At 41.8% G+C, this 20,603-nt stretch overlaps 1 protein-coding gene across 2 annotated transcripts in view; it reads left to right on the top strand.

The window, feature by feature from the left end:
• TAF3 (TATA-box binding protein associated factor 3) overlaps positions 1-20,603 on the top strand; it is a 148,761-nt gene that overhangs the window by 7,484 nt on the left and 120,674 nt on the right. The window lies entirely within an intron of this gene.

Raw genomic sequence — 20,603 nt, 5'->3', positions numbered from 1 at the left:
GATAAAGTGGTGCATAGAGTCCTTGTATCCGAGAAGGTTTTAGTTCCAGTGATAGGAGTACTATTGTAGGGTTGTATGTTTGCTCCTCTTGAAATGTTGTATAGGGTTCGTGAAACCTAAGGGGCGACTGTGGCTGCATATTTCATACAGTTCTCCTGAACATAAAATAAAACGTTAGAAATGTTTCCTTTTTCTACAAAAATCAAAGTGTCCCTTCCCAAATCAAATGTCTACATATTTTTTTATAATTTGGCAGGTTTAAGCCACTTTTGAGGGGCTGCTGTGCCTGCAAATTTCATCCACTTCTGTCTGCTTTAATTTCCCATCAAAGTGAAAATTGTTTTCAACAAAGCTGCTTCAGATCCCAAGCATGAGTCAAATTGGACAGAGCATAGAGCAACTTGGAACAGATTGGGCCATTTCCTAAAATGACAAATACAAATAGGAACCAAACCTTGTGCCCTGTGCAGATTTTGTGGTATTGGTTGTTGCGTTTTTTGTGAGTTATATAGTATTAGACATCATTGGATAGGAATTTCAGTTATTTATATTATATTTTAGTGTTTTTGACACCTGATTTGAACTAACAATATGAGAAAAGCCAAGGTAGAAATAAATAAAAGTTCCTATGGACTGTGTAAAATTTGCATCCTAAAGGCACATAGTCGTCATACAGTGACATTCAGTTCATCTGAAGCAAAACGTGGCAACTCTATATCATATGAATCAGCCTGGACCATATGATCTTTGTCACAACCTGTCCTCTGAGTCCCACCATGTTTTGAATTTAGGCAAAAGATGACCAGAAAGGGGGCTTTCCTCTATAACTGGAAAACCCTGAACAGCAAAATGTGCTCCTGTCTGCCACTACTCATTATTGTAAACTTTCCTCATATTGCTCCAGCTCCCTGAGCATTTTGATCACTCCTTTCTGCGTCTTTTCCAGGCCAGCGACACCCACTTTGCAGTGCAGCCACCAGAACTGCACATAGTATTCCAAGCATGGCCACACTATAGATCTGTGTTGTGTATTCATTTAATGCTCCAATGTTGCAGGTGCATGGAACCGACACACAGAGAAATGTTGCCAACAACATGACACACCTGTGAATTTTTGCAGGTTTCCATTTCCAGGTACATAATTCGGAATCTGAAGCGCTTTCTGCCAAATAGAGCTGACCGTGGGTTGCATTCATTGTTCTGCACATGCGGCTCTGCTGGCACAATGGGACTTAACGTTTCCTCTCCTTCCATGCATCACAAAATCTCTGGGGTGGGTGGGTGTCCCAACCCCCGAAGCTGGTTTTTAAGATATGGGAGGGGCCTGGAGGGGAGAGGAAGAGGAAGATCTATTGGCAACATGCAAGTCATTTGCACCAGTGGAGTTCCAGTATAGGATACAGCCTCACGTGACATTCCTTGAGCCACTGTCGGCTGCGATGGTGTGTGACTGGCACTTGAGAATTTAGTTTTTTATACGTTTGGCATGGGTGAAACTTGATAGTTTATTCTCACTTTATTATCTCTCTCAAATATTTTGTATGTGTGTAGCTATGGAGAAGTGAAGTATTTGTTTTTAGTGCCTATTGCTTGGATAATTTTTCTGTAGTAGAGACTTTTGTGTATTTACTATAGCCCATGACCAGCAGGTGTTGCTCTCCTACCTTATAAATGACTCGGGTTAGCGCTCTTGTCTGCCTGCCTGTGCTGGTCTTTGTGAGCTGAAATACCACATTCAAGCTTAAACCAATTGCTGTCTTCAGGATATAGAATTAGTGTATTTTGCTTGCCATTCGACATAAATAGATATGATCGCCTCCATATCTAGGGAGGAACAGATCTTCCCTTTTCTCTGTCGAGACAGAGATTCTGTTTTGTATAATCCTGATTAGATCAAAGATAGCTGCTTTGTTTAGCATGAAAGGCCATGGCAAGAATGGAGGACCATTGCTAAACGGTGCATTTAGATTCATATACTTAACAAGCTTGTAGTTGTTATGAGCACAGTGCGTGAGGAAATATAGCGGGGGGGACATATTTCATATATAGTGCCTTGAGTGGTCTCCAGTTGAGTTATACTTAGAGTAGACCTGTTGAAATTAATGGGCCTCAGTCATGTCTTCAGTTTATCTGGGTCTACTCTGAGTAAGACTAACATTGGATAATACCCATTGTTTTTTTAGGGTGTCTGTCTTGATCATAGGCAAGAATGAGGTACCCTATGAAAGCAAAGAACATGCCACTGTGTCAAATACCAATTCTGTCATTTTGCTGGAAAAGCAAATTCATTAGTAATTCAAGAAAAGGGACCAATCCCCAAGGCTGGTTGTTACCTAGCTACCTCTCTTCAGTTGTTGGCTAACCTGTGATGAGAAAAGAAGCCCAGTGGAATGGAAGGCAATAGTTTGAGAGAGGTAGTGACCAGGGGAATCGGGCAGAGAAGGAATGGAGTTTGGGATTGAATGTGATGGGTGAAAGCAGACTTGGGGAAAGAAAGGTGCAGGAAGTAGCAGATATAGGGGAGCAAAGTAATGATGAATCATGGGAAGGGTGGGTGGAACAGACACAAAATTGGGGAAGCTGAGATTTATAAAAACAATGCAGCAGCTGTTGGTGGTAGAGTAGGGTTGAAATCTGTGTGTCTAGGGTCTCTGCAGGAGACCTTGCTGAGCTGCTGTTATGTGTCACAATGAAAACCTAACATAGGCCAAGTGGACAAAAGGGGTAAGGATATTGCCCGCCTATGTGACTTGTTTTTGGGAGACGCAAAGCCACCATTACACAGAAATACCTGCATTGTGTGTCACCCTTTGGAAACAGTGAGGAGTGCCCATTTCTATAATAATAATAATAATAATAATAATAATAATAATAATAATAATAAATAATATTTATACCCCGCCCATCTGGCTGGGTTTCCCCAGCCACTCTGGGTGGCTTCCAACCAAATATTAAAAACAATACAGCATCAAACATTAAAAACTTCCCTAAACAGGGCCGCCTTCAGTTGTCTTTTAAAAGTAAAATAGTTGCTTATTGCCTTGACATCTGATGGGAGGGCATTCCACGGGGCGGGTGCCACCACTGAGAAGGCCCTCTGCCTAGTTCCCTGCAACTTTGCTTCTTGCAACGAGGGAACCGCCAGAAGGCCCTCAGCGCTGGATCTCAGTGTCCGGGATGAACGATGGAGGTGGAGACACTCCTTCAGGTATACAGGACCGAGGCCGTTTAGGGCTTTAAAGGTCAGTACCAACACTTTGAATTGTGCTCGGAAACGTACTGGGAGCCAGTGTAGATCTCTCAGGACCAGTGTTATGTGGTCCCGGCGGCCACTCCCAGTCACCAGTCTAGCTGCTGCATTTTGGATTAATTGCAGTTTCCAGGTCACCTTCAAAGGTAGCCCCACGTAGAGCGCATTGCAGTAGTCCAAGTCTTTCTCTCTTCTCATTTTGAATCATAATTTTAGTAGCCATGATAGGCTGCCAGTTTTCAGGCAGCATGTTTTGGAGGCAGAGAAGCTTTGCAGTGCTAGCTACGCTCTTAAGTCTGTATTGTATAGCCAGCCTCCCTGTCTCCCCATTCCCTTGCGTTTCTGGCTAGGAGGCCAGCCTGAAACAGCTTCTCCTGTCAACTACCCATGCCTGGTGGTTAAGTACTGTAAAAGTCTGTGTTAAGTTCCCTCTGCCATTCCACTTGTCAAGTGCCAGACACTGATTGCTTTTTGTACAAATGAGCTTCCATTTATGCATCGACCTAGCAGGGAGAAGCAACAGGAGAAACAGACAAAATGAGAAAGGCAGCCAAGCTTGAGAAGCAGACAGACGATGCCGTTAGAGAAGAGCCAGTAGGGAAGACAGATTTCAAAGGGAGAATAATATGGGATGTGAGCAGAGACTGGGCAGGTGAGGGGGGGGGAGTCTGCTCAGTATTGAGTATATCTCCCCCCCTACAGAGTGTCAATCAAGTGGTCCTTTTGAAAATATTGTTAAAATTTGCCTGAGATCTTGCTTGATGTAGTTAACAAGGGGAATACTGCAAGAATATTTATTAGGAGGATGTGTTTGCCTTAAAAACACAGCTGAAGGTGCATGATGAGCCTAGATAGGTAGCTACCTCAAGACTATGGGAAATTCAGGCTATTAATCAATGTATGGGATAAGTACAAGTGAGGGATGCAGCTTGTTGCGACTGTAGCATAATTTTGAATAAATTAGGTGTTGCGTTGAAGGTTAGGCTTAAGTCTTTGCAGTGGCTGGAATTTTTATTTACTTCCATGCAAATTCTTTAAAATATTATATGAAAATTGCCCGTTTAATGCCTTTATAAAAGGACACAATTTCAGAGGGAAAGCGTAATAGTTTTTCAGTTCAGCCACCTGCTGGGGGGAAAAACCCCTGTTCTATGGAGCATAAAACCTGCTAATTAGATCCTGAATTATTTACATTGAAGGAGAAATTGCACTGCTGAGATACAAAATGCTGTTTCAGTTTCATTGTCATGAGGTCAAGAATAAAGGAGAACAACGTGGACCGAAAAAGAAGCCCATTATTCCATATATTTGGGGCTAATAGAAAGAGGGAAACCAAATAGTCCATTGAACGCAGATGTTACCCACACAGTAGGGAGAACATTTTAATCTTTATTAATTCTTGGAATAGCTTGGCAATGAAGTGTCTGCAAGTAACCTTCCCTGATATTAAGAATACATCTTAATGCCTCCAGTTACAGAGGGCAAAGTTAGAAAGCTTGTTCAGGATCTTGCTAATACAGTGGTGCCTCGCTTAACAAATGCCCTGCTTAACGAAATTTCCGCTTAACGAAAGGTTTTTTCTAGCGGAGGTTGCCTCGCTAGACGAATTCATTTTACGAAAAATTCATCTAGTGAATCGCGGTTTCCCATAGGAATGCATTGAAATTCAATTAATGCGTTCCTATGGGCAAAAAAAAAAATTCAAAAAAAATTCAATACATTCCTATGGGATTTGCTAGACGAATTTTTCGTTATAAGAAAAGACCCGTGGAACGAATTAAATTCGACTAGCGAGGCACCACTGTAATTGCATCTCATGAGGATATGATAACCCCCCCCCCCAAAAAAAATTGTATACAAAATATTAAGTGGTGGGCCCCAGTATTTGCAAAGCTTTTTACTTTTTTGTAATTCTGGTAAGATTCAATTTTGATGGGAGTCAAGCTTTGTATCCATTCCAAGAGAGACCCAAGAATTATCGCTTCATAAGTCTTTTGGGTTTCATATGTAACATTTAATCCCTATATTGCTGAAATTAGCAATTGATGCTGATGAGCAGATTATTGTAGTGGAAGAATAGAATGGATTCTTTAAAGGAAAGCCAAGAATACATTGGTGCTCTGTTTTGTTCCATATGTATCTAGAAAGGGTCTATAGCTTTATGAAAACAAAAAAAGAGTTGTGTAGCACCTTAAAGACTAATACATTTTCTTTGACATAAGTTTTTTTGGCTCAACTGACACAATTTGGGTTCATGCGGCATGCCATAATCTGTGGGTCTTTAAGGTGCCATGAACCCTCTGCTGTTTTTGCTGGAAGAGACTAACACAGCTAACCCTCTGAATATGTGCAGTTTTAGATCTGTTTTCAGACTTTGATTTGTCAGACAGAGACTTGGTTTAAATTGTTCAGTACAAATGTTGTGATAAGAGAGTTACTAAATTTAATTAAAAACCTTTCTTCTTATACTGACCTTAAAGCTAGGTTTGGTTTAACAGTCCCTGCTCTGAGGATCGTAGGGCATTGATGTCTGTGCCATTTTTGTTTAATCTTCAAAATCTTCAGCATTTATCTCCCACATTTTTTGATGACGAAGTTTCCACACTACTTTCTGAAACCGGCATGGCGCTTGTATCCATTACAGTGATAACTATGAGGCATCTTCGTAGAGATTTTGGATCTTTCTGTAAAAAGGAACTTCTTCCTTTGAGCTGTGCTGATACTAGGTTTAATGTGATTTGATAAAAGGCCCAAGCCACATAAGCGGATGGTGGATAATATTAAAAACCTTAACTTGTTCCCTATTAAGTATGTAGGGATTTTGTTTAGGCAGAATCATATGAGGGCAGGGCATCTGGAATCGACAAGACTTCTAATGGTACAAGTGACTAAGACCCTGTTAAACTTTGCCCACTTTCAAGAAGGTCATTTTTTAGACAAGATCTTAGACAAGTGGCACATGTTTCAGAAGCGTGGGGTGGGCAAATGTCATCAAACTGGAAACTACCCAAATTTCTTTTTGCTCTTCAACCTCCCACATGACGCTCCTGTTCTCATGATGAAATTCGAGGTTGGGTTTCCTTCAATATTACCCACAATTTGTACAGTTTTGCTTCCATAATGGTTAAATTAAAGCATATGCTCTATACGAGGTTGCCTTAAAAATGTTATGCGGAGCAAATTTCCAATAGATATTACGAAATTGTTGCTGTTGTTATTTAAATTTGTATTCTGCCCATCAATTGCATCAATTTGTATTCTGCCCATCAATCTCAGGGAGGTTCACAACATAAAATTACAATATAAAACCCACAAAATACGTAGTAAAAAAATACGTAGTAAAAATAACAACAACAATGAACCAATAATCGTCCCCTCCCACAACAAATTTAAAAGGGCATTGGATGTCTAGCAGCCAAAGACCTGGTTGAAGAGGAACATTTTCACCTGGCGCCTAAAGGTATGTAATGAAGGCACCAGGAGAACGTCTACAAACGGGGAGCCACCACAGAAAAGGCCCATTTTCGTGTTGCCCTCCAGACCTCTTGTGAAGGAGGCACACGAAGAAGGGCCTCAGAAGATGATCTCAGGGTCTGGGTAGATTCATTTGGAGAGAGGAGGTCCTTGAGGTATTGTGGACCTGAGCCGTTTAAGGTCAAAACCAACACTTTGAATTGGACCTGGAAACTAATTGGCAGTCAATGCAGTTGGGCCAGGATCGGCGTAATATACTCAAACCATCTTCTGAGCAGCCTGACCACCAAATTCTGCACTAGCTGAAGTTTCTGAACTGCCTTCAGAGGCAGCCCTATGTACAGCTGGGCTAAAAATGTGAAGCTCTCTGCTTATTGTCATCTTTACATTTGTTGCCAGAGAGAAGTAGAAGATAATTTCCCATTATATATTGTATTGCTTCCCTTTAGGAAACGATTTTTAACGATTTTTAAAGAGATTACTGGGCCAGTTGCTTTTTTGAACGGTAGTGAGATAATCTGTTACTTATTGGTTGATAGGAATAAATATATTTATGTACAAAGGTTCTGTGTTTACTTTATCAGCCCAATAGATCAGACAAAAATGTATAGCACAAAATGGAGCCCAGTGTAAAAATATACGTTCCTTACAACTTGCGTATATTTCCATTTTTGAAATGACCACTGGTTTTTAGCAAATAGATTTGACTCTTGGGGGGGGGGGCTAATGATTTTAGTTTCATAGCATGATTTTTTTAATCCCGTAATTGAGCCATCATTCCATTTTGTTCTCTCCCACTGCATTTCTTGTTAATGTTTTGCTTTATTTGGTGGTCACTTTGCTTCCTGTACTGTGTACAGCTTGAGGATCTCATTACATTTGGAGCATCAGGAACTTTTCTCCCCCAGAATCCATCTGTTTCAAATTAGTATAATAAGCACAGTCCACAGGGAACTCCCTTGTTCTGTGTATAGAGCTCTTGAGGAGTTCCTATTCATTTAATAACGTCTGTTGATAAGTTCCAGGCAGATTGTGCCCATTGTATGGTGGAGGCATATTTCCCTTCTTTGGTTTCGCACAACATTTTTTTTTAAAAAAATATCTTATTTATATATTTTTAAATGAGTGGGTGTTTGCTGGGTATCACTTTAACAAATAAAAAGTAAGCGTGAGCAATTAAAAAACAACAACAGTAAATGCAGTGTGCAACTGATTTTGAAAGGAAAATCATACATCAGTAGTTTTTTTGCAGTTCCCTTTAATTTTTGCCCTATTTTCCTTGCCAGTCCCAGTTTGCATGTTTTGCGTTTCTGCATGTGCCCCTTCCCAAAAGCCTTAAGGTGTTCCAAGCCTGCAACCATCTTCTGCTAAAAGATCAGGAACAGAAAACCCCAAATTCTGCAAAAACCCACACTGAATTACATGAATGAAATAACATTCAGATTACTGCACTGTTTTCTACTTGTAGCATATGTGAGTTGTGCATGGGGTTTACATGTAGACTATGGAGATAAAAATGTAATTTATTAACCACCACTGATATGTAGTTACTACATTGAATTGCTAGGTGCCGTTTCTTTAAGGCTCATACATGTTGATATAAAGCCGCCTGCTTTATTGAAGAACTGAAGTGTTCCATAAATTGTCTCCCCCTTTATTTCTTGGTGTTCCATGAGCCAGCAAGGATGTATTTGAGCTTCTTCAACAGAAATGTGGCATATATGGGAATATTGCACCTTAAGTGGATGGATGCATCACACCTCTGATTTGGAGGTTGAAAGCAAAATGCACGAGCAAAACGCAGCTGTATACAGTGTTGTGGAGTAGACAGTTGCTTTTGCTGCTGGGGTATACTGCCAGCAATAATCCCACCAGAATATGAACATAATCCAACACAAATGGGGTTAAGTTATAAATTAACTAAGGAAGTCAAGGCATTAGCCGGAAAAGGAGGAGATGGTAACTTCATAGTGACATGGCAGAGGGCCTTCTCGGTAATGGCGCCCACCCTGTGAAATGCCATCCCATCAGATATCAAACAGAAAAACAACTTTGTGACTTTTAGAAGACACCTGAAAGCAACCCTGAATAGGGAAGTTTTTAATGTTTGTTTTATTATGCTTTTACAATCGTACCTTTTTACAATCGTACCAGAGGGTTACGTAAACTTTGGGATGCGCGCACGGCAAACCCTGAAGTATTTCACCGGGTTTCGCCCTGTGCCGTATACACAGAAGCTGTCCTCAGGTTGCGGAAACCTCGGGATCCAACCGGACCTCCAGAGCAGATCCCGTCCGCAACCAGAGGTACCACTGTATATGTGTTGGAAGCCACCCAGAGTGGAACAGTTCTTTCCCCCAAGGAACCTGTATTTGCAGGGTAGGAAGTGGGTAAATTTGGTTGAAAAATCAATAAAAGATATTTTTGAAAACCCAGTGTTCAGTTATGGTTGTGAGGAACATTGTGGTCATGAGTGTCTGTGCCTGGAAGAAGGGAAAGGGTCACTCTGGAAGGTGCTTGGCTAATGCAGTTGGTCATTTTGGATGTGCCAGAAGAACACCTTTCTGAGGGCTGACTCAGGTAGGTTTCCTTTTTCCTTTTTAGGTTGGGATAATGATGCTTGCGTCCGAGGAAGTGTGGTTGAGAATTGAGGGTGTTGGGTTGCTCCCCCACCCTACTCAACTGGATCGGGGCAGGTTACATCATTTCCTTATCTCATGTTAAGCTGCAAGAGAGTTGAGTTGGCCAAGACCACCCAATGAGACTCCGGGATAAGCAGGAATTTGAACCCAACCGTTGCATGGCAACTTTCGCTATACTGCTTGGCTTCCAGTGGGTGGACTGGAAGATCCCCCTGCCAGCTTTTTGTGCGTTCCCCCCTTATTTATTGGAATAAATAAGTGGCATTTTGTTAATGTTCTGGTGTCTTCTAGATATATGTGTGTGTGTTTTCTTTTGGCTTCTTGTCAGTATCAGGCTGGCTTTGTGATTTTAAATATCGGGGGGAGGGAGAGCTCATTTTCGGATAATAAGAGTTTACAATAGTCCTTATATTGTGTAAAGTACTTTTTTCTGTGTTAGCTTTTGGTCCGCCCCTCCCGCCGCCCCCCCCCGCCCTGTATGTGTGCCACTCTAACTCGGTCTGACAGACGCAATTGGGAATACCAAGGAGGAAATGGCAGGTTTCGCCCAGTCAGCTTTGCTCAGGAAGTCTCCGTGCCATAGGAAGGGAGAGAAACTCACCTTTCATTTCCCCTCAAGTCCGGCATGTTCAGATTAACTTTAAAGGAGAACGTGGTGCTGTTTGGTGGAGTTGGCCTCCAATAACGCTTTGCCTCTGCGTGGAGCCCATCTCAGCAGGCGCTGCTGAGTCCCTGGCCAGGAAAGCTCTTTTAGCTAAGCTGCTGGGTATCCTATTGCAAATTAAATACGAAACAAAGCAATGCTTGATTTTGTATGGGAAAACTTGAAAGCATCCATTAAAGAGGCTTTTATTTCTCTGCCATGTGCCTTGAAAGCCACAGTGGCACCGAAGGTGCAACGTTTTCTAGCTTTTTTGGGGGGGGGGGGAGAAAACAGTATCCGCCAAATGACGGAATTTGCATGCGTAGCAAATATATATATATGTTGTTAGTGCAGAAGCCAGTGTTTCAAGAATTGGAAGCGCTGCAGAGAGGAAACAATTTTCTACATGATTTTGGGTTTTGTGAACCTGACCAAATCTTCTTAAACAGCAAAACGACGAAATAGAATGACATTTGGTGAAATAAGACCTCCTGGGTTTTAGTAATAACACCATAGTTATTATTACTTAAGAAAAGTGTGTACTGCCTTTCCATTTATTAGAGAAAATCATCAAGGTGTCTTACAAAAAACAACAACAACACCCTCACAAAATACTAAAATAAAAAACAGACTGAAACAAGGACCAGATGGCAGTACTTAATTATAAGATTGATATATTTCCTTAGGGTGTTCAAAGTGTTTCATCAACATTGCTTAAGTAATTCCTCACTGACCAGGCTCCAGACCCAGACTCAGACCTGATCATGCCATGGGATTATGCCCTTCTGGATAATTGTGCAATGCACAGTGATCTCAAGTGTATTTGTTTGGTTTGTGGGGGTTTTTTTGGAAGCACATAGTAAAATATGTGATTGATACTGAAGGGAGACTTTCCTCCTCACCCGAAATAACCCATGTTTGCCGACCTTTAGGGCATATTTACATTTTTCTCTGTAGAGAACTGTTTGTTAGGAAAGGCAGAAACTTTCTGTATTTTGCTTTTTGTTAGAGATACAGAATGTGAGGCTGATCATCCTTTTTTTCTGGATGTGAAGGAAATCTGCAGACCCTGACTCAGGATAAGACACCTTGGTTCAGCGGTTACTGTACTTCTGTCTACTACCTCACCACCTAACCTCAGGTGGTGGGAGGACATTTTTTTGTGTGAAAAGCTTTAAGGACGTAGTTGAAAAGCAAAACCATGGTTTCGTAGAATTGGAAGGAATCCTGAGGATCATCTAGTCCAACCCCCTGCAAATCAGGAATATGCAGTGTGTCCCATACGGGGATCAAACCTGCAACCAGTGGCGCTGCTGCTAGGAGGCTGTGTTACTGTGCCCCACTAGGGCAGGCCACTCCTCTTGAAAAGCAAATGCGAAAATTCCAAATAAATCAACCTACAGAAAAATGTAAGGGAAACTGAGGCCAAGAGGGAGTTTTTAATCCACCTTGCAGAAGTGAAAAGTGAGGCTGTAATAGACACTTACTGATGAGAACCCGGTAACGTTCTAATTCTACATTACACATAGGATGTAGGATGGATGTCCGTGCCGATAGGCCATGTGCCTATCTGTTGGTGCAGTTAATTGCACGGCAAGGTGTCCTTCATAGAGGAAGGTTTAGAAGTTGAATGCACGGGACTGGTCTGCAGTTTTACACCCTCCTGAGCCTGCACATTCGACAGCAAAGCAAATATGAGTGATAGCAAATGAATACGATTGTTTATTTATTCGCGGATTTATAAGCTGCGCTTTTGTAATAAAATAAAAACAACAAGGTGGGACGCAACATATTAAAAACAGAGTTGGCAAAGATATCTAAGAACTTAATTTTAAAATGTTAGTAAAGACTGATTGGGTTACAAAGAAAATGCATGTTGCAAAGGCCTGCCCAAACAAGAAAGTATTCAGGAAACATCTGAAGGGAGGGAGGGAGGAAGGGGTGGTGCCTTTCTAGCCCCTGCTGGCTAGGAGTTCCATAGGGCAGGGTCAGCCAGACTAGAGGCTCAGTGTGAATTCAGTTACTCTAAACCGACAGTAGCCAACATGGTGCCTGTTGGATTACAACTCTTAACAATTGGCTATACTGGCTCCGGCTGATGACTTTCCTTGCTCCAAACAATATATGCACCTCTTTAACCTGGCCTTTCATACCCAAGATATGTGTTTTTGGGATCCACCCTATTCCCGTGGCTGTTAATTTGTTTTAAACTGTTTTCAATGTTGAATTTTAAATGGTTGTAAGCAACCTGGGACACGGGTGGCGCTGTGGGTTAAACCACAGAGCCTAGGGCTTGCCGATCAGAAGGTCGGCGGTTTGAATCCCCGCGGCGGGGTGAGCTCCCGTTGCTCGGTCCCAGCTCCTGCCAACCTAGCAGTTCGAAAGCACGTCAAAGTGCAAGTTGATAAATAGGTACCGCTACAGCGGGAAGGTAAACGGCGTTTCCGTGTGCTGCTCTTGTTCTCCAGAAGTGGCTTTGTCATGCTGGCCACATGACCTGGAAGCTGTACACCGGCTCCCTCTGCCAATAACGTGAGATGAGCGCTGCAAGCCCAGAGTCGGTCACGAGGTCAGGGGTCCCTTTACCTTTACCTTTAACCAACCTGGGACCTGCTGGTGAAGGGCGGAAATAAATTGATGCTGTTGTTACATTGTCTTTGTAGTTGTTGTTTTCTATACAGTTCAACAATATTTCAATATGTCCTGATATAAAGGTCTGCATTCAAGTCTGATCACTGATGCTGAATTGCTAAAAACATCGGTGGCATTTCTCTAGTCATATTAATATCGAGCCCACATGCTGTATATATCTCTGTATAATATTTGTCATCTCTGTATGACTCCACATGTCATTTATATTCCAGTAGCACATTTTCAATATTATTGAACAATAATTAGGCATTTTATCTAGCAAACTCTTGGGAGAAAAGCAATGACAAACCTAGACAGCATCTTAAAAAGCAGAGACATCACCTTGCCGACAAAGGTCCGTATAGTTAAAGCTATGGTTTTCCCAGTAGTGATGTATGGAAGTGAGAGCTGGACCATAAAGAAGGCTGATCGCCGAAGAATTGATGCTTTTGAATTATGGTGCTGGAGGAGACTTGAGAGTCCCATGGACTGCAAGAAGATCAAACCTATCCATTCTTAAGGAAATCAGCCCTGAGTGCTCCCTGGAAGGACAGATCGTGAAGCTGAGGCTCCAATACTTTGGCCACCTCATGAGAAGAGAAGAATCCTTGGAAAAGACCCTGATGTTGGGAAAGATTGAGGGCACTAGGAGAAGGGGACGACAGAGGACAAGATGGTTGGACAGTGTTCTCGAAGCTACGAACATGAGTTTGACCAAACTGCGGGAGGCAGTGCAAGACAGGAGTGCCTGGCGTGCTATGGTCCATGGGGTCACGAAGAGTCGGACACGACTAAACGACTAAACAACAAATCTAGCAAACATTGAACTTGGGGAGAATATTTTGATGCGAATATTTTTGAATATTGTATGGTCTGTGGCTGATCTTTTCTTCTCTACCACAAACATGTAACACCTGTTGTAAAAGAACTGTACACTATTTCCAAATTTCTTAGTTCAAAGTTGCTACATACCTCTTCAGTTGAAACACGTTATTGGCTAGGTCCTCTCAGAAGGGTTTGACTTAGAATTTTCCTACCTGTAGAATGGCAACAAAGCAAATGCGAGGCTACTTTTCTTGGCAATTGTGACATTCAAAGCGACCTCTTTTCTCTAAATGTTTGCATATGGATACACGAGTATTCATTTGTTGGAAAAATAATCTCTGCTGCACTTGTTCTGGCCAATGCAAAGTAATCAAAGTTTGTTCTATAGTGCTTTCCTCAATTGGGACCTGTGTGGCTTTGGGAGCAGCGAAGGAGGAAGAACACCCGTGTTTGGGAGCTACCCATGCAGAGTTGTGTAAGAGCATGTGCTATTTAAGCATTTCACAACATGCAAGTTGCCTGTGAAACACACAATTATTCTGAGGTGGCGCCTGTAGTTTACTAAAGGCTAGGTGGACAGATACTTTCAGATTCTCTAAAGTTCGTATTTCTAGAGCTTTTGGGCCAACTTGCAGGATGGAGAGATGAAAAACATCATCCTTGGTCTCTCCCAAATTGTCCTGCTGTGCAAATCAATTGTTGTGGTGTAGATTTCTGTTGTTGCAAAGAAGTGTTGTGGCCAGAGGGGAGCTTTTGGCATGTGGTGGGCAGCAGGAGTTTTTAGGTGGACGACCATAACTGGAGTCTGTGTTGGAAAGACAGCCTTGCAGGTTGCCTGACAATGATGTTGTAAGGGATGCCATGGGTCCTCTATGCCAGCAGTGGGAAATCATGAAGACATAGGTGTATTTTCATCTTGAGGGCTGGAGGGGGAATGGGTGTTGTTATTTTTAAAGGCTGGGTCCAGGAAATGGTTTTGAAAGCAACACAGGCCTTGGATGAGAGACCATCCAGAAACCACATTGAAGCTTCTTCAGAGGCAAAACAGCATATAAGCGTGAAGAATGCAAGTAGATTCTTCTTTGTTAGCAATATTCCTGAGTTCTCAGGGCATCTTACAGCAAGGAGTTAGTATGCAGGTGACAGTCATCTCTATTTGTCCCTGTCATCTAAATGAAATGAGGCCACGCAGATGTGGCTTGGCTGTAGCATTTAGCTGGATAAATTCAAGCTTATATCCCAACAAGATTGAGCTGCTCTGGGTTGGTGGCTTGCGTGTCTGGGAGTTGGGTTAGAGTCCTGTTCTGTGCACACTTGCGCATGCATATATGCACACACAAAGGAACAGATCCATAGCTTGGGAGCATTTCTAGATCAAGCTCCATGCTCTGATAAGCTCCAGGCTAGATTACTGAAATGCACTCTACTTGGGGCTGCCCTTGAAGATGGTTTGGAGGCTACCCAGCTGGTGCAAAATGCAGAGACCAGAGTGACTGGTGCTCAGAACCTTAAAAAACAAACAAACAGTGGTTCAGAATAGTCTGAGCCAGCTGACTATACCCACTGAACCATACTCAAGGTTTTAGAGCTTACGTAGAAATCTCTGAGTGAGTTTGGACCCAGTTTTCCGATGGAGCACCTCTACCAGCATTAATCTGCCTGGGCTTTAAGACCAGCCAAGGAGGCCTCCCTTCTTATTCCATCACCAAGCAAATCTCAAGGTGTTTTGGGTCAGGATAGGACTTACTAGTGGTGGCGCTGACTTTTCCCCTGAGGTGTATCTGGTTCAGCCGAAAACCCTTCTATTCCTCCAGGCTTTTGGTGGGAGTGAGAGATATTGTGCCACCTGATAAGTGGTACATATAGGAAGCAGATTACTTATTTAAAGAATGTATATACCACTGAACCACGATTGTCTCTAAGCAGCTTGCAAAGACACCACAAACAAAAGTTATACGCTCTAAAAAGATTTAAGATGGGCATGCTTTTATTGACTGGTTTTGTTCTGTGTTTTGCGTTTGCTTTATTTGAATGTGACTTGGCCCTGAGATTGTTTGCCATGAAGGGCAAGGCTATCAATTCGATAAACAAATAAAATTCAATAACCGATTCCACAGAATGAGAGCCGCAGAACAGATGAAGCTCTGTCTGAGAAATAGTGCAACCCATTTGAGGGGGTTTGTTTTATGTTTTGAGCACCCGTGTGTGAGAAAGTTATCTTACCCTGTGTGTTTTAAAACCTTTGCACCATTGGTTGTTCAAATGAAAAGTAAAATTTTCATTCACTTGCATTATATGGTTTCAAGCAATATGCTATTAAACCAGTAGAGGGCACTGTTGTAGCACTGGTGGCTGTTGGAGTTTTCATCAGAGTTGTTTGTGGGGATTTTTTTGCTACACCCCCCCTCCAGTTTTGGAAAGCGTTTAATGTTCTCTCTGTAATTAAATTCAGTTCCCTGAATAATTAGCAATGGAGCCTTATTCTTTGTGCCATTGCTGTGGATAGTGTTGTTTTTCAGCCTGTTTGTCTTCACTCAATGGAAAACACTGTTGCTCATCTAAATGTAGAGGTTTTGTTGCACGCTCTCTATCAGCTAAGCACTATCTAAGGCGGAAATACAAAACTTTATGTATCGTTTAGGTGCCCAGAGTGAAAAACAGAGGGGCAGAATTCCTGCAGGCACTTTTGCAACAATGCTCTTAATGTACATTTGTTTGTCTTGGCGTTCAGATGTTCGAGTAATACCGGGGAATGTTCTGTGTATGAAGAGGCACAGAATTGTACATGTGCAGAACACATATATGGTTTTTAATTAAGTGAGAAAGCGAAATGCCCTCTGCTCTTACCTGGCACACTTTCCCTTCTAATTTGCTTCATCTGCATTTTTTGCAGAGCAGTTATACAATATTGTTCAAGGCGTTCAGCATACTGAAATCTAAATTATACTACACCCAAGCGTAATTAACACTTGTTTAATGAACAGCATAAGTAGTTATTATGGCTATAAACTAGTTCACTTTGAGGCATCTAAATTCCCCTAAACAGCCTATTATTAATAATTTCAAAAAAATATTGGTGCTACGCCCTCCCCCTCCCCAGGGTATGCCAGAATAGCACATAGTGTCTTACGGGCTTGAAGAGGATACAGCACACTTAGATCTCGTGGCACATTTTTTACATCATTGCAACATTCACTATAACCTTAAGAGGGTTTTTAAAAATAAAATAAAAAATCAGAAGTTTTGCTACAAGTCAATCTTTTGATTTATAACTGCTGCAGGATTAATTTTTGCAGAAAGGTTCTGTTATCTCCCTCTCTCTTAGCTTAAAGAAAAACTTTTCAAAATACAGTAGCTGAACTCTGCTCCAGAGAAGTTTTGACAATGCGATTAAGGTGGACGACCTCTGGACAGCGAATTCTCTTGCATTTCCTCTGCGAGCTTTTAATAAATGAGGCTTGGAGGAAGCTGTTTAGATCATAAGCACGGAAACTAAAAGTAGAAAGAATTAACCAAATATTATTCTTCCGGAATCTCAGCCTGTGCCCCCAACAGTATAAAGAGAACATTTCATGGGAACGGACAGAAGCTTGAAAGTGCAGCAGGAGATAGTTCTAGGAAATCCCCAAATTGGACCATAGGCTGTTCGAATAGGGTGCTCTGAGCTCTTGTACCTTTTATGAAAGTCACATATGCTCTTAGAACACTTTGCAATTGGAACTTGGTTCTTTTGTGCTGTTTTCCCCCAAATAAAATGCATAGCGTTTTAAGAAGACCTCTCTAGCTTTTCCCCCCAAACGAAAACAAAGGCTTTTGTTTTTACCCATTTTCCTATTGCAAGGAAAAAATGCTTGGAAAAATTGCAAGGAAAAAAGGTGGTACTGCTTTCAGATTTTAATTAAATGGACTTTGGGTTTGTTTGTTTTTAAAAACTGTCAGATAGTTACGGAAGAACACTTTGCACCTTGTTCAAGACTCTGCTTCTTGTGGCACCCTAGGGACAGGGTTATTTTTATTTTATTTTGCAGGGTGCCTGAGCATCTGATGGGATTGGTAACTTTTCACTTAGGACTCCACACAGACTCTTCAAGTTTAGCAAGCTTCATGGTTTTTTCTTTATTTTTATTTTTCCCCTCCTTTGATAAATTTATGTTCTCTATGAGTAAATGGTAGTATATGTCATTCTGGGTTAGGTGGAAGAGTGAAGGTAAATTCCTATTTCATCCAATACATTAATACTCATGTACTGTTCTGTATCATCTCTGTGTTATCTCTGTGTGTCTATTTCCCCCCACAAGGGGCTATCGTAGGATTGGTTGTGGTGTGTGTGTGTGTGTGTGTGTGTGTGTGTGTGTGTGTTTAAGTCCAGACTGTTCGTATTTGACAAGGTCAAGATAAGTTTTATCTCCCTAGATAAGTCAAGTGCTTTGCGATCAATACTGTTACAGTAAAATACAGTGGCCATATTTATTGCCAAGATTCTAATGAATTTTTAAAGCTTTCAGGAATCTGTCTTTGGTAAGTACCTTGTTTGCACAGAGAGAGAGAGAGAGAGAGAGAGAGAGAGAGAGAGAGAGAGAGAGAGAGAGAGAGAGAGAGAGAGAAGCAGCTGGCAACTTAAAATATATACCAACATGAAAGGCTCCTCATGCATAGTTTTTAAACTGAGTTGCTTGAATCTTTAATGAATAATTATGAGCTCATTCCCCAAAATGCTCCCCGACATTGTGAAAAAGGCTGTCATGGGTGACGTGGATTTTTCTGTTATTGCATTGAGTGTAAGAATTGAACTTCCTTTTCCATTGTCATTCCCTTACCTGCCTCTCTTTGAACCTGCCACGTCACTATAAACAAACCAATCATCTTTTTATAACTTCCGTCTTTATAATTTAATACCTCTGTCCAAAGCTTTATAGCTAAATATGTTTGTGATTCAGGGAATTTTTTATTTTTCTTTACTGTCTTCATTGCACATAGTGTTGTTGTGGTTTTTTTTTGTGGGAGTGTTTCAAATTTAGCGTTCAGGTATTGCGGAGAAATGGTTCAGTAACTGGTAAAAATGATTCCTGGCTAAAACCTCCAGTTTTCCAGTTTAGTCAGCTCCGTGTTTCAACCTTTTGCCAAGCCTTCCAAGCGCTGTTCATGCAACTATTTCCATTCCTATCCTGCTGTTCTGCCCATGGCATTGGAAGTGGCTTGAGTTGTCCCCAGAAGTGGCTTGAGTTGTCCCGCAGATTTTGCCACATGAGTGAGAATCTCTCGGCTCGGGCGCCGCTATGTGCATCTTCCTCCACTCGCCCCCATCTGTTTTATGGGCATAATGGGTTTGCCATCTGCATAACTGTTTTATTCCCAGAAATTAATATCAGTATTACTTAATGTGATCATGTTGGGAGGCAACTACCTAGCTTCAGCTCATTGTTACCACCAAGGTTTGATACCTGACACTTTTAATTTAATTTAATTAGGAAGTCAGAACCCCATCTTGGTGGTTCATTAAGGGGATTATTCCTCAAAGTTATTGCTTCCTTGATGGAGAATAACAATATCACTCGCAATGGCTGGTGTTGCTCCCCTAATTATACTACTTTTCTACTATTTTTCTCTCCAGGGCTTTGTACTCAAGTCTCTTAGTTAAATGCTTTTAAATAGAGGAAGATGTAAACTTCTGGTGCTGTGGATTCATGAGTACCGTGTCTGCACATAGCAAACCATTCCTTCGTTTTGCTTACTCACTTAAAAGGCATTCAGAATTTGCGGCCCATTTACCTGCATGTAGGTGCAGTTCCCTGTGTGGTAGACCTGGGAGAGGGCTGGCCAAAAGTGAGCTGACCAGTCTTGTGTGGTCTTCTCTCGTTGTTGTTTTTTGCTTTACTATGATCCCTGAGACCCACTGCTGTGTGTTTTAAATTTACAAAGTGAGGATGTCACCAGGGAACTCCTCACAGTTCAGGCAAAACTATCTGTGCCGTTCTCTGAAAGCATGCATTCTAGCTCAAGGGCATGAGGACCTGCTTGCTGAAGGAGACCCAAGTCCTGCAGCCAACAGGTCTAGGCGGTCCACCCGAAATCGGGCAGTTGACCACCACCTACTTAGCGTAGACCCACACACATCATTGTGCGCACAGACCAAACTTTGTGCACATTGCCTCTGGAGCAAAGTTTTTGCGGGGTTAAGGAGTTGTTGATGAGGACTTCTGGGATTGGGCAGGAATTTAATGAGCGGGTGGGGAACCAAATACCACCAGACTGTTTTGCCAAAGTTATCTTTTGTAACACAGCGCCTTAATCCAATATTCAGAAAAAAACGAGAGCTTTAAAAATAGGAACAATCGTCCTTTTCAAAATGTAATGAGTTTTCTTAATTTACCCCAAAGTATCTGGTGTCTGTGACTCAGGGAAAAAAAGAGGGTCCTTATCTCTTAAAGGGGGGCAGATAGCATTGCAGAAAAGGTGACAACTTTTTCCCCCTCTCCCCCCACCTCTTTCCTTGGAGAACATTTTAATTCCACTTTAATCAGCCTGCCAATGAAAGCACACTTGGCTTTCAAGGGGGAAACAAATCAAAATGTGCATTTTATCACTCTGAAGGCAGAGCTCATTCGCTCACAACCGATGAACTCCGAAGGAATGACACCACCAACGTGAGCAGGCCGCTTTGCTTGTTGGCTTTGTGCTATCAAAGAATACAACATCCCCCACCCGACACTTGCTATCTTTTCCTACCACACCCACTGTTTTGACTGTCATCCTTAATCACTAGGCCTTTCAAAGGAAGATGGCTCATAATTGTTGCTAATGGTTAAAATAAAATAAAAGTGGAGATAAGTAGTGATCCTGGTGCGCTTTCTTAAATTTATATGCTGCTGCTGTGTTCGTAACTATAGTTCGACAATGCTAGCAAAGACAAGGGACAGAGAAGGAGAGGTTGCTAAGAAACACCACCATTGTCACAGGATGGAGCCTCTCAAAGGGCATGTCACAGGGTCAATCTTATTAAAATAAACTTTATTTTCCTCCAGAATAGAGGACACTTAGGTTCAGTATTGTTTTGTGCAGGAAGGGACTCTCTCCCCCTGTTCAGATGTGTCTGTTCTGCTGAGAGAAGAGAACCCAGGTGAAACCAAAGTTTTTTGAG

The sequence above is a fragment of the Zootoca vivipara genome, chromosome 10, assembly GCF_963506605.1.
Source record: "Zootoca vivipara chromosome 10, rZooViv1.1, whole genome shotgun sequence".
NCBI classification, from domain to species: Eukaryota; Metazoa; Chordata; class Lepidosauria; order Squamata; family Lacertidae; genus Zootoca; species Zootoca vivipara.
The sequence above is the reverse complement of the archived record's forward strand: the minus strand, read 5'-3'. Positions and strand labels throughout refer to the sequence as shown.